Source organism: Acyrthosiphon pisum, chromosome A1, assembly GCF_005508785.2.
Source record: "Acyrthosiphon pisum isolate AL4f chromosome A1, pea_aphid_22Mar2018_4r6ur, whole genome shotgun sequence".
NCBI classification, from domain to species: domain Eukaryota; kingdom Metazoa; phylum Arthropoda; class Insecta; order Hemiptera; family Aphididae; genus Acyrthosiphon; species Acyrthosiphon pisum.
In genome coordinates, this window is record NC_042494.1 from 69,790,378 (window position 1) to 69,804,847 (window position 14,470).

General features: G+C 28.5%; 2 protein-coding genes across 3 annotated transcripts in view; one reads left to right on the top strand and one right to left on the bottom strand.

Annotated features, from left to right (window-relative positions):
• The window catches only part of LOC100165137, a 37,336-nt gene extending 28,657 nt beyond the window's left edge, over positions 1 to 8,679 (bottom strand). Inside the window, exon 1 of one of the 2 annotated variants that reach the window (XM_029487433.1) lies at positions 8,534 to 8,679. The gene's annotated coding sequence lies outside the window, so the exon portion shown is untranslated. The remainder of the gene's footprint in view (positions 1 to 8,533) is intronic. The other variant, XM_029487432.1, reaches the window with a different exon arrangement.
• The window catches only part of LOC100161027 (cGMP-dependent protein kinase 1), a 73,029-nt gene that overhangs the window by 10,071 nt on the left and 48,488 nt on the right, over positions 1 to 14,470 (top strand). The window lies entirely within an intron of this gene.

Below are 14,470 nucleotides of genomic sequence, written 5' to 3' on the forward strand. Positions count from 1 at the left end.
TTTATTTCAATAACAGGAGATGTAATAATATAATTACATATAGATAACATTCGCACCACTCTAAAAAAAAAATAGATACAAAAATACGAATTCAAAGATTGGTGTCTAAATTGTAACAAATAATTGAAAATTATAAGGCCCTCTTGCACTGACACTGTGAGCTATATACGTTGGCAGATTTACTAATAATTATTATCTAATTTTCAAATCTTAGATATTTTTTAACTATTATTACTATAATTTGCATTTTTTTTTTGATTTTACAAAATTTGACATAATTTAAACTTAAAACTCATTTATTATGGAAATTTCGGGAAATGCTAATTTAAATAATAGTGGAATATTTCCATAGATATATGCAACAGTTAGATAGCTGTCTCTTTCTTATCATTGAAGTCGGCCACCATTTACAAAGTAAGCAATGTTTACAAAACAAATATATTATCACAGTATAATATATAGTATTAAAGTAAGTGTAAGAATAATTAATGTAAAATAAATGTGAACATTGCTTGAATTATAAATGGTGGCCGACTTTAACATCGGTCACAACTGTAGTACATAAACACGGCTATCTAGTTGTACACTTGTACCCATATATATCTATGAATATTTCAAGTATCTACGATTAATAATTTTTTAATAATGACTTCAATCATTCGTAAAAAAAAGTACACGGCTTTACGCTAAACTATTTTTTAAATCCCAGTTATGTGTCTAAGATTAATGAGTGATCTCGTATTAATGTTCGAACCATAAGTGTTTAAATTAAAAATTGGATACAATTTTACAACAAAATAATTTGGAAATGTTTGTGATTTTTATGAATTTCTTTAATGACTAATTTTAAACTCATGAAAAAAATTGTAGCTACGAATTTTTTACTTTTCTAATTTCTGCAAGAACAAATATTATGAAGGAATCTGTAATCAGTACACCTTTTAATTAGCAGGTATGTATCGGAAAGAATCGGGATTCACCCGTTCATAGATGAGAAAAGTAGTGGACCAACATTTTAAGGGGTACTATCCTGACATACCTACCTATTTGTTTCTAGTTTGAAATCAACAACACGGTGGCGGAGGAACTAGTTTGACCCTGCCCAGAACTCTGATTAATTCCAATCCTTCGCCACTGCCCACTCTACTCCACTCATCAACACTTTAAATATAGGCAGGTACTTATAACTAATTAACCACTCATTTTAAAATCGATTTTTATTTATTCAAATTTTTAGAAAAAATATTATACTTTTGATAATGAAATTGAAAAATGTATGCTGTCAATCCAAAAAAATTAAAAACTTAAAAATATATGATAATGATGAAAAAAATATGATTTTTATTCCTAAAATTTTGATTTTTATTGAAGAAGAATTATATTTTAAAAAATTAATACGAAGAACGTTAATAAACATTTAAAAAATGAGTGGTTTACCTTTAAAAGTTTAAAATAATCCTTATTTATTATAATAGCTTGTAACTTGTACTTGTAAGGTATAAGGTAAATTTGCAATGAACAGACGTGGGTGACAGAAAATTTCAATTAAAGAATGAATAAACTAACCGCCATCTGTTGACTTATTGCTATAGATACAAATTGTTATCTATTTAAATTTACAAGCTAGCTTCTAAATATTATGTACTTTTTTGCGTCATCGTTATATTTTTTATTTTATTATTTGTTTTCATAATCTAATGCTTCCTATTTGTCATCCTAAATACTATATGGCTCATAGTTTCATACGTACTAAGAATTATCTCTTGATGGTATTATTTATTGAACAAATAAGTTTAACACTTACTAAGGTGACCAAAAATTAACATAATATATTATGATGTACAGTATTATACATGAACACGGTTATAGGTTGAATCATAAATGTTTTAATATATAAAACAATTAATAATTTTTAATAGCTGCATACTTACATAATAGATTATAATATATTCTCATATACCATATACCTGTCTAGTGTCTAGTGGTTACTGGTTACCTATATAAATTATTGTTATAACTAATGAAAATTAACATAATATATGTACCAACAATGTTAACAATTTAAATTTTTTCTAATAATAGACAATAGTAATATAATATACAATAATATTCGGACTAGAAGACAATACCTATGTATTATAATATAATATAATGTTTTAAATGAGAATCAGACATATTATGTAATTTACGATGGTTTGATATCTTTATAATGACGATTGACGGCTAGAAAAATATTCATGTATACACATAATATGCATATTATACACCTATATTGGCTATATTTTAGTATAGTATTTAACTAACTAGACATTTTTGTTTAACCCATTTCAGCTGACTGCCGAGTTGGTGAGATATAAGTGTAGAACGCATTGATTTTTTCTGTAAACACTAAAACTAAATAAATATTGAAATATTGATATTTGCATTTACTATTTACTTTTTTTTTATAATCTCATTTTTGATAGCAGATTGCAATCTAAAACTTGTACTAATTATATACTATTATATACTGGTATCTATTTCTCTAATTTTATGCATAAGAGTAAGTACAAATATTCTGATTTTAGACCATCGTATTTACTTTACAGCAACATTAAGTCCAATAATTGTATTTAGTGCACAGTTAAATATTATGTAAGTAATTTGTATTTTGTACGTTATCTTTAAAATTGTTGGAAATATAGGATTTATTGTACACCAACACTTTCATAAAAAGCATTCTCGTATAATCCCTAAATATATCCATACGTAATTATACTGAACAAAATAATATATATGACAATAATGACTCACAAAGTCAGAACTGAAAACACAATTAACACACTATTAATTGTTCATTTGAATGAGTGTAGGAGGAATCTACCATAGTATTTTTAAATTTTTTTTTTTTTACAGATTTTATCCCTAAAAAATGTAGTATAATAATATAATAGAAACAGAATTTTCAGACATAAAACTAGATAATTTTAATATTTTAAATTAATAATGACAGATGGATAAATGGTAGGCTATAAGATTTTTTTTAACATTAATCGCGCAGTCAATTACAAATCAAATTGTTTTTGCACAAAATCAAAAACCGAAAATAGTATTAATAATGTATAAACCAAAAGTGTTAACCAGGACTATCTCCCCGTAAGAATAACGGCTCTGGGTATTATATAATTCAAAATCAATTTACCAACCTAACTTGGAAGAATATTAATACTATTTTCTTTTTTTATCATCATAAATTACAAAAATTTGCATGTTTATCTATCTCTAAAAGCTTGTGTTTGAGATAGAGAGTAATAAAAATTAACTAAAATTTACACGCATATATTTCCGATAAACAAACAAAAGAAAGCAACATGAATACACAAGTAATATTAAGTTAAATACAGCAAAAGAAGATAAAATTAAAATATTTTTAAGTTATTAGAGAGAACAACCATTTATATACCAATTTCTTAGCATTATTTGAATAAATATGGGAATAAATAATTTATTTTATAAAATTTGCAATAATTATTTTTGTTGGCAGTTAAATTAAACTTATTAAGAAAACGTCTGTCCTAACTGCATGTATTGTCGCTATCTAACACAAACGTAACATAACAAGTCTACATACCGTATTTTTTCTAAAATTTATTTATAGTTAATATCAGAGAAAATGTACATATTATTGAATTTGTAGAGGAAAATAAGCTGTGCTTGAGTGAAGAGTTTTTATTTTATAATGAGTTATAATTTTAATAATTTTAAAACGTAAAACTCGTTTTAAAATAAATATATGAAAAGAAACTTTGCTCGAGTACAGTTTACATTTTCCTCTATAAATTCGTAAATGTGATAATTTTTTCTAATGTTAACTTTAAAATATAAATTGTAAAAATAAACTGGTACGTATGTTTGGCATTTGTTATGCGAATATTAGCGTGTCTTTCAAGCTGTTCGATTAAAACGGCATTATAACTTGAACGTTACATATTTTTAATGTGGTCGTTTTAATAAAAAAAAACTATAATGTGATGTCTTATATTAATTAGTGAACGTCAAATATGAAGTCAAACGCATCAAAACTAAAAACCGTCACTAATATGCGAGCTGCAATGCATAAAAAAATAACTCGTGCATTAGGCATGGTTCCAAATGAAACTGTTTGTCATAAATATTGTTAGGTATCCGTAAAACAATAAATATTGTATAAATAAATTATAAAACAAAATATTTTGTTTTCGAATTGACTATACATTACTAATACTATTGTGTGCTAACACATTTGTTTAAAGTAAAGAGGTTCTCGTGGTTCGTAATTTTCTATTTTATATTCTAGAAGAAACTCGCACTCCAAAAGGCGGTGGTGATTGGGGCGATGGCACGGTGGAAGTGGTGTAGGGGAAGGGGTGCACTTGAACCATGACATTTATGCATTGAACAAAGTTATCATTTTGCCCCCACCCCCACAGATTTTCCAACCTTTTTATTAATGAACTCTATACAATTTATTTATAAGCCATAAAATGTGTCTTAAAACTATGTCAAAGCAAACAATTAGGTACCTATACAAAGAATAAAAATGTATTTAAACGGATAGTGAGGGGGGTTAGGGTTTTGATTTTAGTTAATAAATTATTTTATCCCCCTTTTTTTTCTCAGTTATACCACCATGTGGTGGTGGGGGTGGTGGTGGATTCACGTTGACGTAATATACGTGTTCATTGCGATTATAATTAAGTACACTTAGAATAAAATAAAATATATTATATTATGATTATTACGAGACACGTATAGGAATATTAACATATTTTATTATATTAATGGAAATAGGTATAGGTAAAAATACATATCGGCGAATGACATAATTTACTATCCGAGCCAGTGGGCGGGAGCTCCTATATACGATCTAAATCATTGTATAATGTATATATTAATAATATATATAATAATAATACCTATAATCTATATACACAATAATATTATTGTGCTTAACACAATGTTGTACTTAAAAAAAAACTTGCCCGTCTGAATGACTTAATATAATGTGTTTCTAATAATGTAGCGATTTCGTATTTCTTTATTTAAATATATTTTACTATGTTTTTGGCAATCTCTTTTTTCTCTTTTAAATGCTGCAGTGTTATTAGTTTATTGCCAATAAAAAAAAAAAAAATGTTATTTAAATATTTAATAATATTCATCCATAAACATTAATAGTAATAATAAAAAGTTTACTCCATAAACCATTGAAATAAGAAAAAAATTATAATATTTTATTTTTTACGAACATTTTGTACGCGTATTTGTAATGAGTAAAAAAATAAATATGAAAACATATTAACTAAATTAATTTTTTAACAACTTTGGACGTACTTTGAGTACTTACTAAAAATACGCAATAAACGGTTAATGTATAAGGTGAGGTATGTACAGAGGTGAATATAAGTTAGATGAAAGTTGAATTTTTGCGCAGTGGCCGTCTGCAATATTATATAATTTATTAAACAATAATGCGCAAAAGTCAAGCATCCGATTTTTTTTTTTTTTGATCCATCAATATAGTAGGTATATTAAACTTATATAATATTAATATAGTAAACATTTAGACATATTTTATAGTTTTTATATCGAAAGGATCCAGTGGTGCAGCTGTAGCTTATGTTTTTTTCCATTTCAATTCATATAATATTATCATTACAGCCTGCATTAAGTATTATTATAGTTCCATGAATGAATAATTAATTAATCATCTTGGTTTAATGTGATGTATGATAATATTTTTTGTTTTAATTCGTTAAGGATGAGACGTATAATACATTACATATATACCTATAATATTATAATTATATGCATTGTCTCGAATAAATTATAACTCGAACCGTCTCTCCGGCTGGCGGCGCACAAATCGTTTTCGCATTACGTGCGGATGAGGAGCGTTCCGAACATCCGTCGTGACAGTAATAATATATTATTAATATATATAATAATAATATAATATTATCTTTAAACGAAAACCGACACTTGTGCATCGGCGCGGTGCGGACGGGTAACTCGAGACCGCGATTGTCGTCACTCGTCCGCGGTCAGAATCAGCTCGAATAATCTCGATTGCGAATACTATAGATGTATACAACAATTAATATTATACAGAGCAATTCTCACGGGCACGTTCATCCACGTTTTACCTCTAATTATATGCATTTGTTAAAATTCTCATTTTTGGAATTATTAAGGACGTCTGCAAACCGTGTAATATTATTATTTTTTAACCCTTAGATTGAATATGCCGGAGTGGTCTGAGGCGAAATACAGACTTATTATATTCAAATGCGAAAACATCCCTTTTTAGTGTACTATATTATTATCTAAATAAATATATTATAAAGTTTAATAATTCATAAGCAACTTTTTCTAAATTTTCAAAAAAGTCATATAATTATCAATTTATAATTAAGAATGTTATCATTTAGAAAAAAAATATTCGAAAAGGAAAATTGATCTTTAATCAGTATATACTATGTAGGCAATTAAAAATTTCAATTTGAATGACTGGTAAAATTAAAGGATACCATAAGTGCGATCGTGCTTGGTGCGCGTATCACTCTGTACAATACTGCAGTTTGGCTATATAATACGAAATACCGCTATAGAACAATAATATTTATAAATGTGCGCGTGTTGCGGTTGCTCTCGACATCATATCTCACTCGACGTGATGTTATTTTTTAGGCCCAAGCCGAACCCAACGAGTGAGATGCGCTATAGAAGGCGTTTTTCTATTTTGAGTATACCGGCGATAGACGTCCAGGCAGCGTAGAACCCTTAGATTATTGGCAACCGGCTCGAGAGAAAAAAAGAACCAACGGTGCCAGGAATTTAATAAGTAACGCGCGAAGAGTTTTGGAAAATTTTGCAAACAATGTGTGACGACAAAAAAAATACGCTCGTAATTTCTACGAGTGTCAAACAGTGTGATATTGCGTCTGAGATTTTAAATACGTTTTAATATAATACGCACCGTAGTACGATGTCCAATGTTATTCTTTAATAATAAGATGCTATTTTCAACTGCACAATTACGCTAAAAAAACATTAATTTATTGCCTATTATAGCCCTTTAGGTATACCGTTTCAGTGAAAATAGTCAACGCTTATTTTTCCCAAAATATCGTATAATATACCTCTCCTACAAAAGTAGCCAACAAACACACATTACATATATATTACTTATATTATCACGAGCTGCAGAAATGTACTGGTTTTTATATATAAATGTATTCAAAACAACCACAGGATTTCAAACAAAGAAAATTTCCAATTTCAAGATCATATGAGACCAAATTTAATGTAATATTTTGTTAATGAACTGTCTGATCTGGACATTATTATTATTTATTCCCTATATAATAATATTAATAGCTTATCTCTGGTTAATATTATTTTTTATCCCGATTTATTTAAAAAATGTTCGACAAATTATTTCTCATCATAATTATTTAAGCTAATAACCTACGCAACTAACTATTCACGTAATTCCTTAAAAACGTTTAATTTAACGAATGGTATAAACTATAATAGATAATGGTACACATCATAATGTGTGCATGGTACATATAATTATAGACATTTATAGTTGTCAGCTTAATTTCGCAGAATTATTTAGAAATTATGTATTTATTATACATGTCGATAGTTTAACGCATGTGTTAAGTACAATTTAATTTTTACTATAATATATTTTGATAATTAATTTTTTTTAGTGTTTAATAATTGTAACAAATTAAAAATATCTGTCAACGAAAAAAAGTCGAAAGAATTTTTCGATTTTAAAGGGGACCGAATAGCACTACATACATTTTAAAGTTCTTAAACAAAACCTAATTGTTTAACCTAATAAAAAAAAAAAAATTGTAGCTAATAGCCATTGTCGCTGATGTTAATTAAGAACAATAAAAAAATAAATATATATGCCAAATGCGGTTCTTGAAAAATGCACTAAATATTTTATTGTGTAGGTGCTTAACACAATAATAACACACGTGCGCTCAACTTCGATATTATCCATAAATTATATCCGGAGTCACGATCCAACCGGATTATATACAAAAATATATCTACCCATGTTCAGTAATGTTAATATATTAAATTGATATTACATATGAAACGATATATTAATTTAAAAACCATGTCGAAATATCCGTTTAACCGACTCTGCCATATATATTTCCAGGTTGTCATTTAAATAAATATTAACAATTTTTTGTTTTTTATGAAAAAAAATACCAAAAAATATCATATAACAATAGGGTCTATTTAAAATTTTTTTTTTCATAGTTATGATTCGTTTGCCGAAAAACTATATAATTTACTAGTAAGCACATATTTTCGTTAGCAACAAAAAGCAGCAATAATTTGCGGTCGTTTCCAAAATCTATCGCAAACACAGTATACACACACAGGCACAATATAATATTATACATATAATATAAGCGTGTACATATATGCATAATACATCTATACATATTATATATTATACATATAGCTGTATACTTACGAGCGCGTAGAGAGCACAACAGTATTATAATAAATATATATTATTTAGGATAAGCGCGTGTCCCCGGTTCAGCGACCATATGACTTGTGCGATTCGAGTCGGTCCTGACTAAACGTTCGGCCGTCGCGTCGATTCGCGTTACAAAACCAACACGAAAAAAAATTTGAAGAAAAAACCGAACTTATTTAGATCATCGTGGTGGGGGATGGAGGGACGCAGGCGACAGACGGGCGTCGGGCCAAGATCGCTCGGCGGGCTGACCTGCTAAGAGAGAGCTTTATTTCCGTCGCATGACTCCGCCGCCGCCAACCGTCCATTGTTTGGGAAACTCGTAAACGCAATAATAATAATAATATAACATATAATATAATTTTACATTTTTCTTTTTTTTATATTGCCAAACAAATTCCGCTGCCGAATCGCGTACGTTTTTATTGACGTCCGTCAACGTGTAAGCGGCGGATGTGTTCGCGCCAACGTGTATATTAAACATTTTTTTTAAGCCCTCGCGATACGCAGCTGGAAATCTCGGTTGTACGACCGACGATGGTTCTCTCATCGCTAAACAATCATTTTCTCGTTTATTCTCATGCGTATATCATTATGATTTGTAGTTTAATTACCGCACAGTTATTATTTTTTTTTATAGTTTTCACTATTTTTATCATCTAAGCGTTTTTCAAGTTTTTGTTGTACTCTTTACGTCAACAATCAACATACATGTCTCATTAAATATTCAAACAATACCAAGTTAAAATGTTAATAGTTAAGTTAATTAACTTATAAAGGTATAAGTTATAACAATATCCTATACTTGAGAAGACGTCGTACCTGCATATCATGTTGTCTCCGTCCTTAGTAATGCATAGTACACCAAAATGTACGCCCAGCAATTATAATTTCGTTTTGTAGCTTAAAATATAGTATTACCTTGTTGTATAATAATATTATACAATATTATATTATAACATGCGAGTTTTGTCGAAGAGTCGACACTATTTATATAAAGATATCGTAGGCCGTAGCGACATATTGAATATATATATTATATAGGTGGTACTGACCGATTTTCGCTGGTCCTGAAAAATTGGCCATACTATTATTATTATGTTATTTTTTTATCGTTTGTGGCTTACCAGCTTGCTCCAGTGGCGTCTTTAATTTTTCAATAGAGGGGGCAAAAGTATTGACCGGCCCAAATGGGGAACTTAAAAAAAAACCCCTCGCAAGCACATTTTGATATATTATGTTCCATTTTCTTCATAAAACATACACATACATACTACATAGTATACCAACTTTTATACACGTCACTGCATTCGTCTAAATATTATCAATTAATTCAAACTATTAATTAGTAATTACCAATTTATCATTGTGACAATAATTTCTTAGTACCTCTACACAATATAATACTTGCCTATACGTAAAGGCATGTTTTTGCGCTCATAAAATATTATAATGCTTAATCAACAATAACTGCAAGGCATGAGCCCATTGGGCATCTTTTAAAATCAGACACGGGCAAATGCCTACCTTGCCTTGCCACCACTCCCAAAATACGACATTGGGTTCCTGGCGCTTTAATGTATTCTGAAATTGTACTGACATTGGAGCATCTTGGTGACCACGGTAGCTAAAAAATACTTTCAAAGAGAAAAACGTACTGAAATAAATCTACTAAGTAGGTATTCGAAAAACGACCATCAGAATTTATAAAAAAATGTACACTGAATAAAAAATAAAAATTTATAACTGTATAACCAGGTATACATTGTTTAAAGTAATATTAATAATTTTTTTTATCCACTTATACTAATCTGAAACATGTCAGAAAACTGAATTTTGAACATTCGTATTATTTCAAAATATCATTCAAATCCAATAATGTTGACGTGTACTTTATTTGGTTTTTATTGTTATCATTGCCAAAAATATAAAAATACATGCACAAGTCGTATAGTTCTTTACGTACTTCGTCAACCATACTAATCGTAGCTATAAATCGATAGTTATGGATAAACATTTCAAATTTAAGAAAAGTACCTGCTTATCTAAATAAATTGTAATAATATGCATATACTGTATACATTATACATGTATATTATATAATATATGGAATAGTGAATTTGAATTTCAATCAAATGTATACATTTGCCTATTGTAAATAGCTGTATACCTAGCTGTATCGTATTACATTTTAAAATATTTATGTTAGATTCTGAAGGTTATATTTCGAAGTAAATGAATGGTTCAGAAAAAAAAATGTTTATCTAACAGTTTATAACTATATTGAATGGAATGGTAAAAAAAAGGACATTTACATAACATATTTTAGGTACTTTATTTGGTCGTGCAATAACCATATAACAATATGATAATACGAGTTCCGCGCTAATAATATGAATTTTAACAGTAATTTAATGTAATAGAAACACTACCTATACTCACCAGTCACCACACACGACACACTATAATAGTTTGATGTTTTGTTGGTATCTTTGTCCTTTGATATCGGCGTAGAGGCGTAGAGCAGAGGTTCCCAAACTGTGCACTATACTGTGCCCAAAGGGAAACCACGAGCACTTTCCATGGGAACTTTCTTGTAAGAAATTATTTAAAATTTATTATAACAGTTGTTTGGTGTTTAGTTACTTTCAAATTGAATCTTATAAAAATGTGTGTTACGATTTTCGGCTTAGGTACACTGCAACTGTCTCAATACACAGAACTTTACCTCCGACTCCAGTTGTCAATAATAAAGACTGACATTTCCAAACTTACAAACAATAGCGACCGTTTACACCTTATTAGCTACAATGTTAAAAATACATGTTTAAAATAATTTTTATCTTTTAAAAATAGTTTTCATAATTTCTTATGTAAGTATTAAAATGTATTCATTTTAAGTTGGCTGCGTTTGATTGGAATGCTTACATATTGTTTTATGCATGACAAATTATATAGGTATCATATCACAGTTGTACCTACTAGTTTTGGGCAGTAGATACGCATCTTCTTCACCTCCGGCCTATATCGTAGTTCTCCACTTCTCATTGGTTGATTTTGTTCTATTTTATATATGTATGTATATGATTGGCAACCAATAAAATGTGGAGAACTACGATATAGGCGAAGTAAAGAGCGGAGGATGCGTATCAAAATGCTGTGATGATACCTATATAATTTGTCATGGTTTTATGTTAAATAAAATTATAAAAATTGATTATCAACGAGAATAATAAAATTAGGTTTCATTTAATATTTATGTTTTTCGTGCATTCACACCATGGCTCTATGGCTGAATTTGCTTCAAAACAAGGCACCTCCGGGAAAAACAATTGGGAATTGCTGGACACTGGTTAAGCACCATACTAACGTATAAGGTACCTACGACACGAAAAAATTATTATAAATTGTTTTTTATAATAATCATTGTTTTTACACTACTAATATGTTTAAATCGATCGTAAAATACGATATGATTTACGAATTGTATTTAATTTACGATTTACGATTTGTTCTATGCCGTTACATTGTTTGTTTTGGATTTCTCGTCATGTTTAATGTCTAGCTCTAGCTCTATTTTGATTAGTTGCTTCGAAAACCTGGCGGCCGGCTCTCTCAAAAAATGTTTAAATAAACAAAAAAAAATAAAAATTAATTAATTAATTAAAACGTCATTTCGAATTTATCAAGAAATAAATTACGAGATTTCGGTCAATTAGATATGCCTGTACGAAATATTATCAGTGTTAAAAATTAAAATAATTGTACATCATATACAGTATACACTCATTATTTTATTTGTTTTAACGCTCGGCTGGTAAATTAAAAAAAAATATATTTACACACCTAAATATAATGATGTGGGTGCATGTGTTTTTTTTATAAAATAATAATATTATTATGCATCAGTTTTTGGCTACTGTGCGTTGTGCGAATCAAGGATAAATAAAATTGAATGAGTAATGGCTAAGAAACGTTATGAGATATCAGTCATTTTTAGAAGCCAACGTAGTATAGATTTGTGAGGAGTTGTCATATTTAATCTTAAACTAAAATCCGTTTCTAACAGATAATGCGTGTGATGTGCCAAAAATGTGTGACGAAAAATAAAATTTATCTTATAATTTGGACACACTAAATGACTAAACAAAATATTGCACTTCATAACACTACCCAAATAGCCAAATAACAAAAAATATTTTTTCGTCACTATAATTTTATACTCATATTATACAGAGTGATTCACCAAACACGATCACCCTTTTTTCCGAGCGGTAGTACTGGTTTGCGCACAAATACCAAAAAGAAAACTTGTTTGGGCACAAAACTACCACTCGTTTGGGAACAGTTGAGCCGTATCCATACACATGGTTTGGCACAGTTACCTTTTAGAGTTTTAGACTTTAATAGTTTAATAGTTAATAACTTGCATATTAATATTTGTTTATTAATAAGTAAATATTAATAAAGTACATACATTTTCCTTCCCCCTTAACAGACTTAGGACTGTCTATAAATGTATTCATAGGTGTGGTTAAAAATGCATGTTAATACTTGCTTATTAAAAATTGTTAATAATTAATAAATAATATTTAATACTTGTTCAAGTTAAAAATGCATGTTAATAATTGTTAATTTTTAATACTATTTATAAGTTAGAGTCTCAAATTCTATGTACGCACACTATAAGTTCTCGAGACGTACTGTTTGTAAGGAATTTAATAACATTTCCGACATTTCCATACTCATTATCGACGATTATCAGTGTCCAACACAGATAAAGTATTAATATTTTCGTGTGAGCAAACCAGTTGTATATTTTTAATATAACATTGTGCGTAAACGAGTTCCGATTTTTCAGGTAAAACAAGTTGCAGCCCTTTTTCTTTCAATAATGCAATTCTTCATAATATGATTTTAGGAATTTTTAAATATACTTATTTAAGACCATATTTTCAAATGCTTAAGATTTTGAGTACTACATAAGAAGTGTCCTGTAATAATACAAATTTCTGCTTTTTTTACTGTAAATTATCTAGTAGATAATTTTTCTGAAAACGTTAAAGTATTATATTCAAAATTTGAACGAGTAGTTTTACAGTTATTAAATTGTTTAAATTAAGGATAACAGTCTTTAAAAATGGTATTGCAAAAGTATAAAGTATATTATCATTATGTAATATTGGATCCAGTATTTGTTATTCTTGGACCATTTTTACAAATTTATATCTCATATTGATCACTGATAGATTAATCAACTAAGAAATCAATAAAAATTTCAAGTCACCATAGCCCACAATCCACATATCTTTTAAGCCCATTACCACTAACCTATTATTATTATTTCTTAATACATAAAAATAAGTAACTCAAAAGCTACTCATTCGAATTCTGATTCTGATATGTCAACGTTTTTTTTTTAAAAAAGTTTTCCGCTTTCTTCTCTACATGAAACTTTTTAATTAGGTATAGTACAAAAATCTATAGAATTTGAAAATATGGTCTTTAGGTGTATTTAAATATTCCAAAAATCATATTTTTATTAACTGCATTATTGAAGAAGAAAAAGAGGGTGAGCATATTTGATGATCACCTAGTGTACACGTAGAAATTGAATCGTGGCTGAACAGTTTTAAAATTGTAATCTTGTGGCGACTGATTATTACAAATCATACATAAAATGAAAAATTCGCTATAAACTGTCTCGATGTTTTTTACTGCAGAAATTAATATTAATTAACCACAGAATAAGCGATTAACATTTTCCATAGACCAGTTGTTGAACGACACACGCCTTCGTTCAAGTTAAATATAATTGTGAGATATTCTTGACCTAAACTATTAAATAAGTATATAATATTTTGGTTTAAAATTCTATGTTTGTTTTTTTTTATGTATTAATACCTATATAATGGCGTAGCTAATAGT